We start from the raw sequence: 18,821 nt of genomic DNA, 5'->3' as shown, positions 1-18,821 counted from the left end.
TACAATGTTCTACTAAATAGCATAAGTGTTATAATGAAATAACTCCTGCCCAGTTTACACCAAATAGTACGTCGAAGGCTTCACCCTATTCATTTAAACCTCGTTTATTTTCCCAACGAAAGTATTGGTACAACAACTTGTTTCATTTCATTTTAATGTCTGATGACATTCTGTTTGAAAATTACTCTCTACAGTCATTTTAATTGACTAACATTAGGGAGGGAATGTCAATTTAGAGAGTGGAAATAAAAAAAGGCTCAGCTGGCTGATATCATCTTTTTAATTTTGGTCAATGGAAATGTTCATCGTCATTCAAATGCCTTACCGCTGGAAAAAGCAGCTATGACAATAATGCTTCTGAGTCTAGCCGTCCTCTTCGTTTTAACTAGGAAATCACAAACAGTTTATGGGGTTGGGAGCCAGAATGTCACTCAGGTGTGTCCATCTTGAAATGGCAAAACCTGCTGAAGTGTATTGGTGTTCAAAAGTATTGTCCCACTGGGAAAATATTTCAGTTATACGTTTAGTTTTGATTTACATTTGATTGAGTTGTCAACTAACATTAATTCAATGTGAAATCAACAAAAATTTGAGCCACGTCATTGGATTTAGGTTTAAATTGCTTAATGTTGACGTTTGCAAATCCAATCAGTTTCCACGTTAATTCAATGTCATGATATTATTTTGAAATGGATTCAACGAGTTTGTGCCCAGTGGGGTACCAATTGTTACTGTATTACCCCTAAGGTATGGTATAATAGCAGCATCCCCAAATGCCTTTCCCTGAGCATTTCCTATTTATAAATTCAAATGTTCTATTTGCCATTTGCTATTCTCAAGTTTTTCATTTGAAGTCCACCCACAAAAGGCAGCCATTCATTCTGTACTCAGAGATGGACAGTTTGGTCAGAGTTTAGACGTCCTACATTTCCTCATTACAACTAGTAGGTGTAATAAATGTTATACATGTACTGTATGTCTTTAGTGATCAACAACAGATCCACAATTGATCCCCGACATTGTTAGCAACATCCTTTGTTCAGAAAAATGAATTATTTCTCTACTGGGGATTCATATTGTAGCTGTTAGTTAGATCCATTGTTGTCGTTTTGAATGGAAACAGAACCTCAGAAGTAGTATCATAGTTTTCAAGTGTTTTGTCGTTGGGAACACTTTCAAAGTGTTTGCTGAAGGATTTTCCGTTTCATTTTTTGTTTAAAAGATCTCTCTGCTAATTTTTCTCACCTGTAGCAAAGTGCTCAGGTAAGCTCTCCGTCATAGCACAGGGAGACAGAGAAAAAAAGCCCCCAGATTGTGAAAATCTCCTGCCTTTAGAGGAAGAGAGGGAGAGGAATGCCTTGCCTTCCTCATTACACTGCTGTCATTTACTCTTCATCCCCCGTACTCTTTAGTGGCATTAAGACGGGATGTAAATTTGACAGTTAACGCTGTTAGAAAATGGCTGGTTCAAGAAGGGCAGGAATTAGAGATGGGCATTAGGCACTGATAAGCTCCTTTCCTCCGCCGTGGCGGCTGCTTAACATTCATGGGAAAGTCATCATCAAACAACGTTATCGCAGCTCTGTTGACGGCCGAGGAACATCATCACTATGATAATTTTTTTTTATAGCTGTGAGCAAAAAAAGCACTCTTTTATTTCAGCGGTTTGTTAATGAGATAGGAGCTTGTTGGTATGGGCAATGCAAACTTGCCACTCTCCAGCATTTGTTTGAGTCCCCCAGTCTCCCGTCCCCCTCTCCAGCATCCCCACTCCTCCCCCTCCACGCTGTTTAATGTTGCACGGAGACATTTTTATGTACTCCAATAGAAGTGTTCTGTGTACATTGACGAAGGAGGGCCTTTATGTGTACCTTCACAGATCAGTTGCTCAAAGTGATATCAGCAAACACTCTAAGCAGCAAGGTACCTGGCATGTGGCACCTGTCAATCACTTACTAGCATATAGTCACGGGTGCAAGGGTGTGTTGTACTATAGGTAACAAGATATACACTGAGTGTACAACACATTAGGAACACTGACCAGGTGAATCCAGATGAAAGCTATGATCCCTTATTAAATCCACTTCAATCATAGTAGATGAAGGGGAGGAGACAGGTTAAAGAAGGATTTTTAAGCCTTGAGAAAATTGAGACATGGATTGTGAATGTGTGCCGTTCAGAGGGTGAATGGGCAAGACAAAAGACTTAAGTGCCTTTGAATGGAGTATGGTAGTAGGTGCCAGCCGCACCGGTTTGTGTCAAGAACTGCAACACTGGTGAATTTTTTACACACAGCAGTTTCCCATGTTTCCCATGTGTATCAAGGGGAGGGGGGGGGGTGCAATTCAATATTAGGACGGTGTTCCTAATGTTTGGTGTACTTAGTGTACTTGTTTGGCCTATAGATATTTTATTTATGGTATATTTCTGGGATGACCAACATAAAGCCTCATTCCCATGTCCCTCACCAACAAAAGTGGTTATTATGATATCTCAGGCCTTTGTTCCGTAGTTAATGCTCCTTTGCTGGATTTCAAAGAGTAAAATGTTATTTAATTGATATTTTGTTTGTTTAGTGCTGATTTTAATTTTACTAGGATCATATCACCTCTGCCTCACCTGCCACCCTAGACCCACTTCAATTTGCATACCGCCCCAATAGGTCCACAGACGATGCAATCGCCGTCACACTACACACTGCCCTATCCCATCTGGACAAGAGGAATACCTATGTAAGAATGCTGTTCATCGACTACAGCTCAGCATTCAACACCATAGTACCCTCAAAGCTTATCATTAAGCTTGAGGCCTTGGGTCTCAACCCCGCCCTGTGCAACTGGGTCCTGGACTTCCTGACGGGCCGCCCCCAGGTGGTGAAGGTAGGACACAACATCTCCACTTTGCTGATCCTCAACACTGGGGCCCCACAAGGGTGCATTCTCAGCCCCCTCCTGTACTCCCTGTTCACCCATGACTGCGTGGCCTTGCACACCTCCAACTCAATCATCAAGTTTGCAGACGACACAACAGTAGTGGGCTTGATTACCAACAACGATGAGACAGCCTACAGGAAGGAGGTGAGGGCCCTCGGAGTGTGGTGTCAGGAAAACAACCTCTCACTCAACGTCAACAAAAAAAAGGAGATGATCGTGGACTTCAGGAAACAGCAGAGGGAACACCCCCCAGCAGCAGTAGAGAAGGTGGAAAGTTTTAAGTTCCTCAGAGTACACATCACGGACAAGCTGAAATGTTCCACCCACATAGCCAGTGTTGTGAAGAAGGCGCAACAGTGCCTCTTCAACCTCAGGAGGCTGAATAAATTTGTCTTGTCACCTAAAACTCGCACCAACTTTTACAGATGCACAATTGAGAGCATCCTGTCGGGCTGTATCACCGCCTGGTACGGCAACTGCACCGCCCACAACCGCAAGACTCTCCAGAGGGTGGTGTGATCTGCACAATGCATCACCGGGGGCAAACTACCTGCCCTCCATGACACCTACAGCACCCGATGTCACAGGAAGGTCAAAAAGATCATCAAGGACAACAACCACCCAAGCCACTGCCTGTTCACCCCACTACCATCCAGAAAGCGAGGTCAGTACAGGTGCATCAAAGCTGGAAAACAGATTCTATCTCAAGGCCATCAGACTGTTAAACAGCCATCACTAACACAGAGAGGCTGCTGCCTACATACAGACTTGAAATCATTGACCACTTTAATAAATGGATCACTAGTCACTTTAAATAATGCCACTTTAATAATGTTTACATATCATATGTATATACTGTATTCTATACCATCTATTGCGTCTTGCCTATTCCGTTCGATCATCGCTCATCCTTATATTTATATGTACATACTCTTTATTCCATCCCTTTACTTAGATTTGTGTGTGTTAGGTATTTGTTGTGGAATTGTTAGATTACTTGTTAGATATTACTGCACTGTCGGAACTAGAAGCACAAGCATTTCGCTGCACTCGCATTAACATCTGCGAACCATGTGTATGTGTCCAATAAAATTTGATTTGATTTGATTAATGGTGGAATTGCAGAATAGACCCTCTTACGTTGCCCATTATTTGTTTTCACTTGCTAGGCCAACCAGATGAGTAACCCACTGGGCACAGACGTAAATTCAATGAATATTCCACGTTGGTTGAACGTAATTTAATTGAAATGACGTGGAAACAATGTTGTTTCAGCCAGTGCCCAGTGGGATGTGAGTGATTTCTGCTGCACATCACTATTGGATTGTCATCCTTGGTGCATCAGATCCTGTATTTTGCCCTATAATTGCCCAGAGCAGAGTTTTTACAGCATTGGAAACCATTACAAGTTGAGCGATGCATAGAGTGTTGTTGCTGCCAGCACAAAGAAGCTCTGTTTTGGATGGGGATGCATACACTGTGGACTGTAGATACCCCAAATCAGATTTTGGATTTATGACTTAGCTTTTGTTTGTTGAATGGTTTAGCAGATATTTGATCTTTTGAGATCCCTACCAAGGGAGCCTACCAAGCATATCTAACTTGCTTTAATTAGTTCAAACATTTTCTGAATGTGAACTGTACTGAAAATTGTGATATGTTATTCGTTCATTCTCATTTCAGATATTCCATAAATCATAAACAATGGACATCTTTTTCGGTATACAGCAATATGCCCTAGTATATACTTTTTACTGTTTGGAACATTACTTCGCAACATTTCCTGCTTTGAACTCAGACTAACAGAGCTGTTATAGCCTAACTGAATGTCTTGCTGGGTAGAGTTGTTTTTTTTATCCATCCCCATGACCTGTTAATTTCCCACCATAAGGTCATTCTATTGCTTTGAAAATAAAAGCATTTCCTCATGGCCTCCAAGTCCACGGCACAAAGCGGCGGGTTTGTAAATTCTCTATTGGTTTTTAGTGCTTTCCTGCTTTTACATTTATTGAACTTTGTAAATCAATTGATGTTTATTTCTTACCAGTTTGTACCCTAGGCATATTTCATAAGAAATACTCTTGAGTGCACCCATGACAAAAGTAGGCTACAATATTTATAAATATTGCTATTCATTTTCTTAAAATGTGCTACATGGCGTTTGTGTCTCATTGCTTTGAAAACATTGACCAGCCAAGAAGAGATTACAAACCAATTTCAATTGGCATTCCCTCTTTAGTGTATCTTAATCTATGTACTGAGTAGAGACTTTTAAACCGAAGACAACTGTTTTAGTACCTGGTTTTATTAGTGTCTGGCATGCCTACTGTAGTTAGGTTTCTTCAATACATGTAACCCTTTGTAAACCAAAAGTCTTTATGCCCAACTCTCCCAATAAGGAAATATTTCAGTAATGCCCTTCTGTTTACAGAGAGCTTGCATTAGAGACCAAGTAGGGTGTTTGGGGGGTTAATGTGGCTTCCACATGTCATGAGACCAATAGGGGAGTGTTTGCCTGGGTTTGGGGGTGAAAAAACAAGCTTTGTTCCACTTGTGTAAAGTCATAAATACCTACCAAAGTGGACTGATAGACTAATGTAGAGGGTTATGATGGGGTTTAAAATTGTTATTTAATGAAAAGTGAAAATGAAGATAAACCCTTTATGAAGCCTAGCTCAGTTGGTAGAGCATGGTGTTTGCAACGCCAGGGTTGTGGGTTCGATTCCCACGGGGGGCCAGCACAGAAAAAAAAATGTATGAAATGTATGAAATTGTATGAAATGTATGCATTCACTACTGTAAGTCGCTCTGGATAAGAGCGTCTGCTAAAATGACTAAACTGTATATACATAATCCATAGTTCAGTAAATGTTGTGATATACAAAGCGGGACAAAGAGATAATGACACATTTAGAGACGTATCAGATCTGAGGGCCTTTTATGTCCTTTATGCTGTGTGCTTATAAATGATTTGTGAAGCATCTATGTAGTGCTTATGAAGACTAAGCCTTACAAGTTGTTTGTTTAAAGAGGGTCCGGTCAACCTTTTCTGAGTACATTTACTTAATTGAATTACTGTTTCTCTACAGTACCCGTATGTTTCAGTAGCCCATTACTTAGTAATCACATTGTCAGAAATCCTCTGTGCCTTTCATCCATCCCACACCCTGCTGCTGTATTTGTGGTCCCTTCTTTCACTCTCTCCCTCTCCCCTGTTCACTCTCGCTGTTTCCCTCTTTCACTTCCCTTGCGTTGGTGTTCAAATTCTGAGGGAATGAATGGATTACTCTTACTGAAATAGCTGTAACTCACATTTGAGGGCAACAGCAAATCCATTTCGAGAAAAAAAAACACACAAATAACCCCACTTTTCTCTCTCGTCCACAGTGACCTGCTTTTCAACAGTTCCTCATCGTGTGGAGCTGAGCCAAGAGCTTAGTGCCACATTGATAGGAGGTAATCTGCAACACTATTTCTTCCCTAATATATTTACATTATAGTATTAGACTAAAATAAGCACCGTATGAGGGTGAGAGGTCGAGTGTTGTTGAATGATTACCTACAAGACTGACAACAAACAGACCCCAAATGAAAATGGGAAGCAATGGGTAACGGTGGAAACATACTGTGATGCAATTCTTCACATTCTGGATTCTAAAGAAAGCCTTGGTTTTGTGGCTTCACAATAATGTGTCTCAACCCTTTCATCAAAAAGCATGCTATAATGCTTTAATTAACTTACAGCAAAACGACAACTTATTCTTGGGACGAGAGGCTAAGGCTATTAGCTGATGCTAATTATGGATGTCTAAACTAGAAGGATGTGATAATAGGGAAAGGGGGATACCTAGTCAGTTGTACAACTGAATGCCTTCAACTGAAATGTGTCTTCCGCATTTAACCCAACTCCTCTGAATCAGAGGTGCGGGGGCTGCCTTAATCAACATCCATGTCTTCAGCACCCGGGGAACAGTGGGTTAACTGCCTTGCTCATAGCCAGAACGACAGATTTTTACCTTGTCAGCTCGGAGATTCGATCCAGCAACCTTTCGGTTACTGGCCCAACTCTCTAACCACTAGGCGAATCACATGTGTTCTTGAAAATGGTTGAGCATAGATCAATAACAGATGAGGTCAATAGGGCAGAATGGCGACTGATATCTGATGGAGGAGTACAATGCCATAGCATGGTATTTAGGGTTTTAAACAGATTTTAGAGGTAAGACACAGGGGATTTGAAATAAGCAGAGAAGGTATAAAAACTTTAGTGAAAGTGCCATTAGTTTAGGGTTATATAGTAGAGACTGTGTCCCTGCATAACTGAATATGATGAAGAGTACATACATAAAGACTTTCTAACACATTCATAATCCATACATAACCCATTCATAAGAAGTGCATCATTCTTATGTCAACAGCTAATGTATTGGTTATATCACAGTAATGGACCTTATTAAATTGCTACAATTATGAACTGCTGCTAATGAATGTGTTATGTATGGTTATGAATGTGTTATGAAGTCCTTATGTAGGCTAGCCTACCATTAAAAGTGTTACCGGTTTTTCTAGGTTATTTATTTGGCATGGCTGAATTATTAATCTATTACAAATGCTACTTTCTAAGAAAAAGACTCCGAATTTGCGTCAGTTCTTGTGATGCACGGGTTCCCAATTAATGTGTAATTAGCAGGCAATACTTCTTAATTGAAACTGATACTGTTTTAATAGTTTTTAGGAGTACAGTTTCAACAGAAACAAATCCACTCATTCAATACAATCAAACTGGTTGCATGAAAGAAAGAAAGTGAAAAAGCAAAGAGCTTGGAAGCCAACGAAGTGTATTACACACATATTAAAGTAATTTTCTCTTTGCCTCCCAGACCTGGCCAAAACACTTTTAAGTTCCCATTGTACTCCAAGGTATGTCATTTTTTTTTTTTTTACTTGTTAACTTTGAAGTAAGCTGGAAAACGCATATAGGTAGAGAGGGGATGGCATCAAATAATCAGCAACTTCAAAAAGCATGCTGCCACTTAGCTCTCCCAAAGCTAATGTCCTCGAGACATTCCGAATGGAAATTATTCAAACTCATTTAGTGGCAGCAAATTGGTCTAAGTTCAATCAGAAAACAGACTGACACTGAACAAGAAGTGCAGCCTAATTATACTTGTTTGTCAAATGAAAATTTCATTTGGGCAGAAATGAAACCTCCCAGCAACTTCTTTTAAGGTGAGCTCCTAGTTGTATTATCAGCTAAATGCAGTAAAATCCATAATCATATGGTGATAATGAAAATGAAGCCAATGTTAACATTCAGGCTTCCATTGCCCCAGGCACACGGCGATAAAAAATTAAGTACCATAGTCCTCTGGCAGGCACGTTGACACCCGGGCTGGTCTTTAGCCGCTTAGATGCGTTTTTTGCATTTTAAAAACTTTATCAAAGCACTGTTGCCTTGTGGAAAATGTCAATGTGAAATGCACTGAAGGCAAATTGGAATTTCATTAATTGTAAAATTATTGCTTTTGACTGATGTATTACTATGCTTGTTAAGAGCTCGAGAGTGGAACGCTCGTCTGTCTGCTCGGCAGTCTCGCCTCCTCTTGTTCCGTGTCATTTGCTGAAAGTTAGAGATCTACTTTCTGACCAAAATGGAAACAGAAAATAGTTGTACTGAAGGGTAAGTATGGCAGATCTAGTCGGGGGACATTCATTTCTGACATATTAGCATTATCTTTGTCTATTTGGATCTAAAGGTTGCCATACAGAGAACAATTACGGGGAAAGAGGAAAGACAATGGACACATGATCAGATATATTGTCTATTTGGATAGAAGTTATGCCATACAGAGAACAATTATGGGGAAAGAGGAAAGACAATGGACACATGATCAGATATATTGTCTATTTGGATAGAAATGATGCCATACAGAGAACAATTATGGGGAAAGATGAAAGACAATGGACACATGATCAGAGATTTGTAGAAACTTACTTACATTAGAAACGTACTGTTGGAGTATATTTTTCTAAATCTTAAACTATTGTGCAGTCAGTTACAGCGTGAGCTACAATACATCACATACATATGGCATTAGACACAAGGGTTGGTCCTAGATTAACCAATGTTATTATACAGAGAGGTGACCTTCCATGGTCTAGTTGGTAATGACCCATATGGTTCACCATGAAGATAGGAGCTCTCTGAATACAGTCTATCAACCAGTGCTACAAAGAGTATTGAGCTGCAATTACAACAAGGCTTAAGAGATGCCCTTGTGTGCAGGTATCAGAGAGTCCACAGAGTGTAGGTATCAGCTGATGTACCTGCCCTCACAGAGCTTGTGTGTATTGATTTACCTCTTAATCCCCTGTATTTCAATGTTGTCAATGATGTAGGAGTGAAGGAGTCAATGAGTTGACTGATCAAGTCCATGAGATTTATCAACAGCAAATGGAGACTAAACATTTTCAGTAAATTGGGTGTAAAAGAATGTTTTGTATGACACATTGACTCTTGATGGATTCGAAACCCGACTCTCTATAAAGTAGTTACAGTACCATGACACAAGTTTGGAAGCCGCATTTATCTTTCATTTGTTCTTCCACAATCTCTGCTTTCTTCTCTCACCTCAAGTTTGCTATTTACCATACACTAGCACAATTGCAAAAGCAATATGCTGCATAGAATATCAACTAAACATAATAAAAATAAAAATAAATATATATGTTTAAACTATACATACAGAATTGTCACACGGCTCATCTCGATTATTCACATCCTTAATTGGATTTGTAATGACGTTTTATGCCAACTTATTTCAAAATACACTTTTTCCAGCATTGGCCTTTAGGATAGACAGAGCTGCACCCAATACATTTCTTGCATCGTTGAGAACAGTTGCAAATGTATTTGCAGTGGAACTCTGACCTCTTGTGAACCAACCAAGTAGTGCACTAGTGTGCTACTTAATCGAGAAATACAGAATGAACTATGAATCATTTTGCCACTGAGAAAACCATCAAAACTCTTTTTGGCAGTTTTTTATGCATCTACACTTTGTGTGAATGCAATGTATGATAGACTATATTTTACTGTATGTGGCAAGATCATTTAACCCATGACTACCCATGTGAAACATTGAAGTCAATTTAGGACTTCACATTATGTGCAATTGGATAGTTTGCTGTTTGACCATGTTTTATCCCCCAAAAAACTGCTTATGTATGTAAAATCATACGTTTCCGACCTATTATCCAGCACTGAGAGCTGAGATTCTGTTTCATGAGATCTCTACAGTACACAAAATACTATTATTCAACACCAACAAATGTTGCTGACAACTACAATATATTCCATACGACAGCGGGGATAATCAATGGATGAAAAGCATACCGCATGCCAGACACGGTTTTATTTTCTCACCTCTGTGGTGCAGTTAGGTATTCTTTACGTTGTCACATGTCAATCTGTTACTCCTTGACATCATTTAATTAGATACTGGATTAAGCAAAAAAAATAAGGCTGTATATAGTTCCGCTTCATGGTCACGAGTTCAAACTGGTGGCCATGAGCTAATGCATTTAATCATACACCTGCCATGGGTGGCACCTTGCTAAACATCTAGTCACTATTTACCCTATTTATAAAAATATACCTCTGATGTACCACATTGTCAAGGATTGCACAAAACGTCAGTACGTATACAGAATATTATGTAGCATTAATCCATTTTCTGCCGTAAACTCTGTACTTTGGAATCGGCTACACTATAACTGAATGTGGACTACCTGTCCACAGTATTCTGCCATCTTTCTATATTGAGATGGGCACGAACAATATAAACACTGTTACCTTTACAATGAGGCCACCCTACAAAACGTTCTATTCAAAATGAAACAATTATCTCCAACTAGACACGCACCGTGCCCAATATAAATAAATAAAGCAGGAATAATCTGCTGGACAGCATGATTAGTGTAGGCCAAGGCTGACATCCAAATTGGCTGTCTTATCATGTCCAAGTGATTCCAGCAGAGCAGAAACAGTAGATGAAAGCCAAATGATCTTTAAATAGTAGTTTAAGATGGTGGCTCGATAAGTTGTTCCACAACAGTTTTGATCAATGAAGCATGCATTCAGTATATTGCCTATTTAGATACTCCAGATTAGGCTAACTGGTCCTTTTAATGGTTCACAAATCATATTTTTTCTCAGTGGTAATCTCTTCACAACTTCGTATTATCAATGTTACTGACAGTAGCATGCAGCAGCTCAAACCTGTAGGAAGTGGTGGAAAATATAGAAATTGTAGACTTGTAGTCTTTATTTTTCTGCTGTTACCAGACCAAAATATACAATATTAGCAGAAACAATTTGTCATAAATTACTGTCAATAGCAGCCACCACTCATTTGTTTTAGTAAAAAAGGTAGTAGAATTGATAGTTTACTTTTCTTTAGGTTTGAGTTTATTTTTAATTTACCTAGGGGTGTTATCATTTCATCCAAACTGTTTTCTAGTTAGTTTGCAGGTTGTTACTAAGCAACATCCAGAATCTCCTGGCTAGCCAAATCTGTCTAGGAAAGGCACAGAGATACTAAAACCTGAACTGAAAAGTGAACTGTGCCTTTAAGGAAGACTTTTGAAATCTAGCTAATTATAATAGCGCAAAATGACTTGGCTAAAACGTCAAACGAAGACAACAGTCAAACGACAACAGTTTAGGAACCACCCCTATGTATTTTGACAATGACAAATTGAAATAGGACCCTTCAGTGGCACACTTATCTTTGTATGACTCTGCCAATGACTACCTAATGTCTAAAAGTCCATGAATAGGATTTGTTGTGGTCTCTTATGAGTAAGCCTCTCAATAGAATGTCCCTGCTGAGGGAAATGTCAATGCTATCCTCCGTGCTAGACAATGCAATGTTTGTTTAAATAATAATTGGAATCTTATCCTGCTGTTTGCTCATCATTTCCCGTGTGTGGTTATTCTCAACCTAAACTCCATTTAAGTTTATAATAACATTTTAGAATACTTCCAGTTCACGTAAACAGAAGGTCTGACGGAGGTAAATTTGATTTATTTCTGGGCTACAAATGGAGCAGTTTTATCAAGGGAAACAAAACTTTGCTCAGGTACTCAAGCACAACATACGGTATAATCTACCTATACGCATGAAAACACTGGGGGAATATAGGAGTGACATACGCTGAGTGTACAAAACATTATGAACACCTGCCCTTTCCATGACATAGACGCATGAAAACACTGGGGGAATATAGGAGTGACATACACTGAGTGTACAAAACATTATGAACACCTGCCCTTTCCATGACATAGACTCCTATATTCCCCCAGGTGAATCCAGGGGAAAGCTATGATCCCGTATTGATGTCACTTTTTACATCCACTTCAATCAGTGTAGATGAAGGGGAGGAGACAGGTTAAAGAAGGATTTCTAAGCCTTGAGACAACTGAGACATGGATTGTGTTTGTGTGCCATTCAGAGGGTGAATGGGCAAGACAAAAGATGGTAGTAGCAACGCTGATGGGTTTTTCACGCTCAACAGTTTGCATGTGTATCAAGACTAGTCCACCACCCAAAGGACATGCAGCCAACTTGACACAACATTGGAGTCAACATGGACCAGCATCCCTGTGGAACGCTTCTGACACCTTGCTTATACATACACTACCGTTCAAAAGTTTCGGGTCACTTGGAAATGTCCTTGTTTTTGAAAGAAAAGAAAATGTTTTGTCCATTAAAAGAACATCACATTGATCAGAAATACAGTGTAGACATTGTTAATGTTGTAAATGACTATTGTAGCTGGAAACGGCTGATTTCTTTATGGAATATCTACAGTACATAGGTGTACAGAGGCCCATTATCAGCAACCATCACTCCTGTGTTCCAATGGCATGTTGTGTTAGCTAATCGAAGTTTACCATTTTAAAAGGCTAATTGATCATTAAAAAACCCTTTTGCAATTATGTTAGCACAGCTGAAAACTGTTGTACTAATTAAAGAAGCAACAAAACTGGCCTTCTTTAGACTAGTTGAGTATCTGGAGCATCAGCATTTGTGGGTTCGATTACAGGCTCATCCCGGAGTCGCCTCTTCACTGTTGACGTTGAGACTGGTGTTTTGCGGGTACTATTTAATGAATCTGCAGGTTGAGGACTTGTGACGCGTCTGTTTTTCAAACTAGACACTAATGTACTTGTCCTCTTGCTCAGTTGTGCACAGGGGCCTCCCACTCCTCTTTCTATTCTGGTAAGGGCCAGTTTGCGCTGTTCTGTGAAGGGAGTAGTACACAGCCTTGTACGAGATCTTCAGTTTCTTGGCAATTTCTCACATGGGATAGCCTTCATTTCTCAGAACAAGAATAGACTGACAAGTTTCAGAAGAAAGTACTTTGTTTTTGGACATTTTGAGCCTGTAATCAAACCCACAAATGCTGATGCTCCAGATACTCAACTAGTCTATGTCACGTCCTGACCAGTAAAGGGGTTATTTGTTATTGTAGTTTGGTCAGGACGTGGCAGGGGGTGTTTGTTTAGAGTGTTTCGGGGTTTAGTGTACTATGTTATTATGTAAGAGGGCTGTTTGTTTAGAGTGTTCCGGGGTTTTTTGGTCTATGTTCTAGGTTAGTGTTTTTCTATGTTCAGTCTAGTTTTTCTACTTCTATGTTTAGGGTTTGTTGATTGACCTTCAATTGGAGGCAGCTGTTCCTCGTTGCCTCTGATTGAAGGTCCTATGTATAGGGGTGTTTGTGCTATGGGGGTTTGTGGGTAGTTGTCTCCTGTTTTGTGTCTGTGCACCTGACAGGACTGTTTAGTGTCGTTTTTTGTTTTGTATACGTGTTTCTTTTGTTTTTCCTTCTTTTAATAAAAATAAAGAAGATGAGTATACATGTTCCCACTGCACCTTGGTCTACTCAATACGACACTCGTGACAGTCTAAAGAAGGACAGTTTTATTGCTTATTTTCCAGCTACAATAGTCATTTACAACATTAACAATGTCTACACTGTATTTCTGATCAATTTGATGTTATTTTAATGTACAAAAAAAATAGCTTTTCTTTCAAAAACAAGGACATTTCTAAGTGACCCCAAACTTTTGAACGGTAGTGTATGTTGATAGTTTGTCATCATTTGTATTACTGTGTTGTATCTAATGATTTATGGAAAACCAGAACAAATAACTGGTATGTCTTATAATGACATACCTAATATCTCGCTGCAAATTACATATCACTTTTGGTGACATATTGGTACAATGATTAAATATCACTATTTTTACATTTTCTAATGAGACCATATTGGGAAATCCTAATTTAAACTCTCTCACCCTGATTGGGTTGAAGAAGTGCGATACTGATCTCAAACTTGAATTTTTTTTTCTGTTCTCGACTCATTGAAGAGTTTATTGTTAGTAGGCACAGAAACATACAGTGTGATCATCCAAATTGAACTACCAATTAAAATAATTTCAAATATGTTATCATATTTTGTACAGCAACCTCTGACGGCAAAACAGATCTCAAAGACAGAAGTTCATTTCTGAAGATGTATCTGTGTGGCCTAATGTGAGTATGTAAATACAATTACCTGAATATATTTTCATTAGGTATAAGACTCCATATGCAGTGCCTAAAACTATTCTCAGATCGTTTTAGATTTCTTTCCATTAGCGTCTCATTGTGTCTGAGGGACTGCTTTCCACAAGTGCTGGCTAGCTGCTTACCAAATGAGGTTATAGTGTTTCCCCTACCAACTGTACATTTCAATAATTTGTTGGAGGGGCCTCTCACTGTCACTTTTTATCATATTATCAATGACGACTCAATTTCGCTCCGGCCACTCCAAATGGAGCGCTGACCCCGGCCCTATTACAGTCCTGTAATGAAGTGCAATGGAGTGGTAATTGGTCCACATTATACCAGATCAGGTAACATTAGACGTATTTCCTTATCACAATGAGCCCTGCTGCTGACTCTCAATGAGAAACGAAACACAGTCCCTTTCTTATGCAGGCTATCATCCAAATAACATTTTAGCTACTAGGCTATACCACCCCTTTCTATTTCAGTTTTGCATTTCAAGATTGCGCTCCACATACTTAGGTTGCAACTTGTTTCTGGTTTCCCTCTCTTCTAAAACTCCTGAAAAACTCCCTTATTACTAATGCAGATATGTGGGAGATGTCTCCAAGGATGGGGAAGTACAGTGAGTGAGCTGGTAACATGAACGTCTTCCTGTAATGTGAGATGTACAGTCCTGGTCTGGCCCATTGTGCCTCTGTGGCTCCATCCATGTCTCCACGCCATGCATTGCAATATTGTTCTCTTATGTCCTGGTGTAAGTAAAATGAATCGGCATAGTCACACTCCACCTTTTTGAAATGATATCTCACTCTACTCTAAGAAGTGTTTTTTGAACAGAAATCCCAACCCATTATGGCACATTTCTGGAAAAGTTCATTCATTTGAGGATATTTCAAGATATCACTTGAAATCCCAATCATATCTTTGAGATGAGAACATATCTCAGGGAAATTCTAGTAAGAGTGAACATGCAGATATTGCTCTACATTTGTTGAGAATGACAGTGGCCTGGGTTCTAATTCTATGAGTCATACATATGTTTAACTTTTCTATTATTTTGTTAAATTATGAATCATGCAATTTCCAAGTTTCCGTCTGCTGGAAAAACTGAGCTGAATAGCACATTTCCCTAGCGTTGCAGTACTAGCGTTACAGTACATGAAACAAGTTTTCCAAATCTCAAACGTTCAACCTTTAGATTATTTCTCCTCTAAATAGCGGCAGGTGGCAGGTAGCCTAGTGGTTAGAGCGTTGGACTAGTAATCGGAAGGTTGCAAGATCGAATCCCCGAGCTGACAATGTAAAAATCTGTCGTTCTGCCCCTGAACAAGGCAGTTAACCCACTCTTCCTAGCCTGTCATTGAAAATAAGAATTTGTTTGTAACTGACTTGCCTAGTTAAATAAAAAAATATATAGAAATGTGACACTGCAAGGTCAGTTACTGCATATCATGTATAGTAGGGTTGAGATCAATACAGTGGAAGGGACAAGATAAATGGAAAGCAGTGACAATGTCTATTATTGTTTCATGTACTGTAATGCTAGTGTGTACAAAGTGAGCATAGAATTGACAGAACAATGGTCCAGACGAACAATGAACTTGCGATTCTGAAATACTGCAGTGCAGCTCCCTGGTCTGAACTGAGTCTGGTTCTCTGGTAAGGTCAAAGCCATGTGCTGAACACTCACTGAGGAATAAAATATAGGAGCAAAATATGCTCTTATCAATCTCAGGCTACAGGGATTTGACTTGAGCCACTTATTAATAGACAGTGGTTTTGAGGGAGTCCAAACAAAAGATAAAGGTACAGCCATGCTAATGGCAGAGTTAAAAGAAATAAGGATATTTCCACAGGAAATTGAACTTGGAGACAGGTCATGGGTCACCAGACTCTTCAGAGAGAGTTACAGAAGTCAGGGGTGAGCGTTTTATTAGAACTATTAAAAAGACAACAGAAGGGGATCAAAACAAAACACATAAAATCTGTTATTAAGCCCCTAGAGTCGATTAACGCACCGCTACGTCAATCTAAGTAACATGATACAAAATCCCCATCAAAATCCGTCCAGTTTAAACTAGAGATGGGGGGGGGTTGCATTGGATGTGTCTCATTCCACTGCATCCGCCGATGAGGTGAAAGGTGGCAGAGCTAAAGTGATTTTGGTCTTTGACAGACCATGAGAAATCTCGAAAAAAATCGGTCTACTCACAAAAACGTCTGTAGCGTCCGAAAGGTTTGACCTACACAACTATTATCACGAACACAATGATGGTCTCCGTTTTTCTCTACGACCCCCACAAGTGTCAGGGGACTTGTCTGAAGTCGATACAGTCGACGTGCCAACTTCTGTTTGTAGCATCCGAACATTTGTGCTACAAACTAATGTGACCCAATCGTGAAAAGGGGAGATTCTCACAAACACAATGACCCCCACAAGTGTCACGGGACTCATCTGAAGGTAACTGGTACCGGTAAAAGAAAAATGGAAGTATTAAGTATATTTCCTGAGCTTTCTTATATTTCCTAGATATAGGACAAACACTTAAAAACCTTGTTTCTTATGATATTTTTTTTTTACTGTATTTTTGGCCATTTATGAATGTGTTATTCAATGTGTTTCTCTGGGCTACAGTAGTAAAGGCCAAATTCAATATTTTATCAAATGCAAATATCCATAGAATCTTAAAACAATTCCATATGTCAGCTTAGAACCCCTCAACGGCTTAGAGTTTTACGAATTAAAGAGAAAAGAGAAGTGCAGAGTGATTCCATGCCTGGGGGCACCAACATTATTTCATATTTAGATAATTCAATAATATGTATCATATAGCTCTAGAATTGTAATTGTGGAACCGTCCGATATTAGGTAATAGAGTAAACATTTTAAAATCGATGATGGGTATGTGCACACTAGCTGGCCAGAAGTATGTGGACACCTGCTCGTCAAACATCTCATTCCAAAATCATGGGCATTAATATGGAGTTGGTCCCCCCTTTACTGCTATAGCAGCCTCCACTCTTCTGGGAAGGCTTTCCAATAGATGTTGGAACTTTGCTGTGGGGACTTGCTTCCATTCAGCCACAAGAGCATTCGGGAGGTCAGGCATTGATGTTGGGTGATTAGGCCTGGCTCGCGGTTGGCGTTCCAATTCATCCCAAAGGTGTTCGATGGGGTTGAGGTCAGGGCTCTGTGCCGGCCAGTCAAGTTCTTCTACACCGATCTTGACAAACCATTTCTGTATGGACCTCGCTTTGTGCATGGGGGCATTGTCACTGTTGCCACAAAGTTTGGTGCACAGAATCGTCTAGAATGTCATTGTATAGCGTTAAGATTTCCCTTCACTGGAACTAAGGGGCCTAGCCAAAACCATGAAAAACAGCCCCAGACCATTATTCTTCCTCCACCAAACTTTACAGTTGGCACTATGCATTTGGGCAGGTAGCGTTCTCCTGGCAGCCGCCAAACCAGATTCGTCCATCGGACTGCCAGATGGTGAAGCGTGATTCATCACTCCAGAGAACACGTTTCCACTGCTCCAGAGTCCAATGGCGGCCAGCTTTACACTACTCCTGCCAACGCTTGGCATTGCACATGGTGATCTTAGGCTTGTGTGCGGCTGCTTGGCCATGGAAACCCATTTCATGAAACTCCAGACAAAGAGTTCTTGTGCTTACGTTGCTTCCTGAGGCAGTTTGTAGTGTATGTAGAGTTGTAGCTGGAGTTTGTCTTTGTATTCAGTGATGACATGCTGCCCTCTGGTGGGCCTGTATTACTGGACTGCAAGGGTAGGCAACCCTGGTCCTGGAGTGCTGCAGGCACGTCATGTTTTTGATTTAACTGACCTGGAAGACCAGGTGTGTTGAATTTAGGAAATCACTGAACTAATCAATTAGCTCAGTTGGTCAGGTGTGGTGCCTAGTTGAAACAAAATCCTGCCTTAACTGCAACACTCCAGGAACAGGGTTGCCTACCCCCGCCGTACAGCATATACAGTTCTGGAATGCCTCTCAGATGTGCTTATGATGGTTGTATGGGTTTGGTATGAGTACGTGATGCCGATACAGTCCCATCCATAGAAATGTATAACAATACAAACTGGTTTTGAAATAAATGCTGTACTGAATAGGCTATTTGAAGCTATGAGATGAGTTGCATGTAAGTGATGTGTGAACGCAAGATGCCTATGACAATATGTAAACTCACACTGTCCTCTCAGTCTCTGACATGCTTTTTGTGATGTTTTCAGGTTGACATTGAAAATCA

The sequence above is a fragment of the Salmo salar genome, chromosome ssa18 (assembly GCF_905237065.1).
Source record: "Salmo salar chromosome ssa18, Ssal_v3.1, whole genome shotgun sequence".
Lineage (NCBI taxonomy): Eukaryota > Metazoa > Chordata > Actinopteri > Salmoniformes > Salmonidae > Salmo > Salmo salar.
The sequence above is the reverse complement of the archived record's forward strand: the minus strand, read 5'-3'. Positions refer to the sequence as shown.